Genomic DNA, 4,389 nt, shown 5'->3' with positions numbered 1-4,389 from the left:
AACCAGGCCTCGTCCCCTTTTTTGCATATTCAGTGGGCGGGGATTATTTAAATGAGTAACATTATGACTTCATAAGATCTGGAAAAATCGCGTTGTAGTCAAAACGAGCAGTTCGTTGTACAGTAGTTGTTGAAAAGGGGATTTTGTTAAAATATCTCCCTTTGGAGTAGACTGAGCCTTGTAACCTTGCAGATATTTTTTGCAGATCTGCTCAAACAGCAACATTACACACTAACAAAAGTGGAAAAGCATAATAGGACCCCTTTAAACTTCAGAGATTTTGATAACAGATACCGTTTATTGCATGGTGGTTTAGAGTAGAAATAAATCTGAATAAAACCTAAATTGTGATATGGTTCAGTGTGATTATCAAATCACATAGGCTGTGATTTAATTAATATTTGAGCGTTGTGTTTTTTTAGAGTGTTCTTTTACACACAAGCTGCTGATGATTGGTTTTCTCAGTGTTTCAGAGTGGCGCGTTTCACACGCAAGCTAGATTTGAAAGCAATAGATCACACCCTCCCTTCCAGTGTTGGGGAAGCTACTCTGAAACTAGTCTGACTAGCTACTAAGTTAAAAAGTAGTTAAGATCAAGTTACACGTCTGTAGAAGTAGTTGGCTACACTTTTTTTTTTTTTAACAATGGCACTGCATATTACAAATACCTGAATAAATGTTAATCAAGAATGTTTTAAGTAAATGATTTGGGGTTTAAAAAAACATAATGCAATACAATTATGATTTCAAAGAGTATTGTTTTATTTTGTAAACTATGTAGGCTAAAGAAAATGGCAGCGCCGGCAACCAGTCCAGCCCTGATCCAACATACACACAATACTCAAGAATATAGCTCAAAGTGTAAAGTTGCTACAAATATTACATCAATGTAAAAAACAAAAAGTTTGCAACTTGATACACAGGAGTAGTCAAAAATGCACGTTAAACTCACATGCAGTGATGGAGCTCGCAGCATTTACTGTGAACTGAGCCGCGCTGAGACGTGAATCATGTGCAGTGTGCAGCGTCTCCAAAACCACTCCTCCTTCAAAACACATGAATGCACACAGCAGAGTCTGCAAAGTGTCACAAGAAACACTGTTAAATTACCTCATGTCTCAAACCACATAATATTACAAAAATAATGAAGGTAAACAACTTACAGAGCTCTTACTTGAACCACCTGACTGCTGCAGATTAATTTCGGCGTTGAGTGTTGACATAGAAAAATCACGGGTTGCCATCTTGTAATTACGGTTACGATGGTGTGAAAGCAGCATAAGCTCATTGTTTAAGTTCAGGAGGTACTGTAAAAGGCTGCAGCTGTTTATTTGCTGTGCTCTGTGGCTGTCTGTCTACAACTTTGTTCATCATACAATGGAGTCTATGGTAACTAAAACTGTTTGGTTACCAACATTTTTCAAACTACTTTTTTTTTTGTGTTCCGCAGAAGAAAGATGTAAAAAGTGAAAGTGCAGTGGTTGCTTTAAAGCTACACTGTGTAGGATTTTCTCCCATCTAGCGGTGAAATTGTTTATGACTACCAACTGAATATTACTTTCCAGCCCATTCTCCCATTCCGAGGGCGTTTTAACTCCTATGGTGGCCGTATTATTTCAAATCTCCCCCTCGCATTCGTCAAGCTTGAATTTCCAGGTATGTCCCTCTTTGGCTAATGTATTTTCAAGATGGAGGCACAACATGGCTTCCGCCATTCGAGCGACTCGCTCGTATGTCTTCTAAATGGCAGATTCTACGCTTACGAGAATACTTGATTAGTTGGTATAAGTAATTACACATTAATAAGTACAATCATTTAAATTAAATCATTTTACCCTAATCATATTTTTCACTAATCGTGTTTTTTGCAAAGAATCAACTTAAAAAAATTACACAGTGGTTGCTTTAAGGAGATATTTCTACCTGATTCAACCTATGAAATAAAAATGTGTTGCGGATACCTAATTCAATCAGGTTTAGGTAACATAAAACAAGGGAATGTTGTTTTAACTTAATTGAGTTACACTGACCCAATATACAATTTCCAATAAAGCTCAGGATGAACATATTTGACACATGCGCGCTACGACTGCACCAGACCTATTGAGGGCAGTATAGTCGTGACTCGTGTCGGCTATGACATTCTGTTCTTAAGTAAGAAAGGATAGCGTTTGGCTGCTCCTTGCTGAACGGCGGATTTTGCTTCAATGTGAAATTGTGATTTGTGGTTATTACACATGTTGCATCAAAGTGAAAATCACAGATGATGTTATAAAACAAATATTTTTGCCTTTTGTTCAGTTTAATTAAAATGAGCTAAAGTAACACAATTTAACATTTCGTCACAACTTAATTTATTGTGTTCAATCCACCCAATATATTTAAAAGCAAAGTATATTTAATTAATTTGAGTGAAACTAACTGGGCAGTGGCTCTGTACTTCCCAGCATGCTGCAAGGGTATGCACCGGGAGAGTAAATTTGGGGGTGTTTTTCAGGAATGGGAAAAATGTTGTTAGTTGATGTGTTATGTTGGACATTTAGAGGCGTTTCTGTTATTGAATTTTGTGGCTACCATTGTGCTGAAGAGTAGCACCTGTGGACACTCAAAGTTCTATACCAGTATCAGTACTTATATTTCAATTCTTACCAGTTCATTATTTACTGTACATTGTGTATAATGATGGATAACACTACTGGCTTAAAGATTAAGGCTTTAAATTAATTTGACCTAAAGCAACTAAATTGTGTTGACCAAACTAAACTGATTTATTTTGAATGAACTAAATTAAGTTGTGGGTAAAAATTCTTAAATTAAATTAAGAAATTCATTTTTGAGTGTATTTATCAAGGTGAAAAATGACTTTCATCATATAAAACAAAAAAGATTATATCAAAGTTATTACAGTTTTTCTCAATTGCTAAAACACAATTTCTGAAACCTTGCTCTATTTTCTGAAAACATTAAACCTCATCTTCAAGCATTTACATAACCTCTGACTCCTTTTGCAAAATGAAACTTTCGCCTCAAAACAGTTTTACCCGTGTTCAAAATCAAACACTGCTCTCAAATCCTAAACAAAGTGATCAAAATGTCAAGCAGTCAGTAAACAATACACCAAAAAATACTGTAGAAAACACATTGTTCGAAACATATAGTTCTCAGGGAGAAGTACATTTTTAATCTCAAAACAAATTTCCTATTTTTCCGTCATTGTCTTTTGATGAACGAAAACATGTTCTATCATAGTAGCTCAAAATTGATCAGAAATGACTACTCTGCTTTGCTCTCTGCAATTTTTACCCTGTACCCTGAATCTCACAAACTTGTCCTTTGTCTCTGTGATACTGTAATTCTTGTTCTTTGTTGATATGAACCTGCAACCATTCTATTGAGCAGTCAGTATTGTTAACAAATGGAAAGCACAATGTTCAGGGCCATACAATTTGTTCATTGTACAGTATACAGCCTACAATGCACTGTATTACAGTATACAATACTAACAGAGACAAAAATCAAAGGAGTAAACATGTGATCAATGTGCTTCTTCTTGTCTTTGGGCTGGGTCAGGCCAGGCCAGAGCACTTCATCAACATCACAAGCAATATTGTCCCTCCTCCTCCTCCTCTTTCTTGCCCTCCTCTTCCTCTTTCTTGCCCTCCTCCTCCTCTTTCTTGCCCTACTCCTCCTCTTCCTCTTTCTTGCCCTCCTCCTCTTCCTCCTCTTAGCCAAACCTCGCATACGCACTCGTCCTTGTCCTCTCACATTGTTTCTTCTATCCATTCTCACACTTTCTCCTTCCCACCTTCAACAACCTGTTTGCTCTCTGAACTGGCTTATATTGGTTGTGCCACATCATTTGAAACAGGTTAAATCAGTTTTGAGTGGTTGTGTTCAATCAATGACGTGTGTTCTCTATTTGTATTTGATCGTTGCCACTTGTGTTTACCAGTATGGATGATGTGTGCATTAGAGTGCAGAATGTGTTTTAAAAATGATAATGTGTTTAGAGTTTTGCTGAGAAGTCTAAGTGAGATCTGCAAATTGTGCTTTACCATGTGAAATGGTTTAAGTTATTGACATCAGACTGCAGAATTAGCTAAACGAGTTCAGGCAATGAGTTTTAGTGTTTTAGCAATTGAGAAAAACTGTAAGTAATTTTGCTTTGCTGGAGAAATTAGATTATATCAACTGACAGTTATGCTTCCCGGATTGTTTTTTTCAGGTTGGTTGATTAATCAGTAATCTTAAATAATTTATTCATTTCAACAAAACCAGTTATTTTAGATGTTACCACATGAAGTAGGCTATATATTTTCTAAGTTGAACTGACAAAACATATATATTATAATATATATATAGGCTATATATTTTATTTTATTTCCACAG

This window comes from Scardinius erythrophthalmus, assembly GCF_964197995.2.
Source record: "Scardinius erythrophthalmus genome assembly, chromosome: 8".
NCBI classification, from domain to species: Eukaryota; Metazoa; Chordata; class Actinopteri; order Cypriniformes; family Leuciscidae; genus Scardinius; species Scardinius erythrophthalmus.
This window is presented reverse-complemented; position numbering follows the sequence as displayed.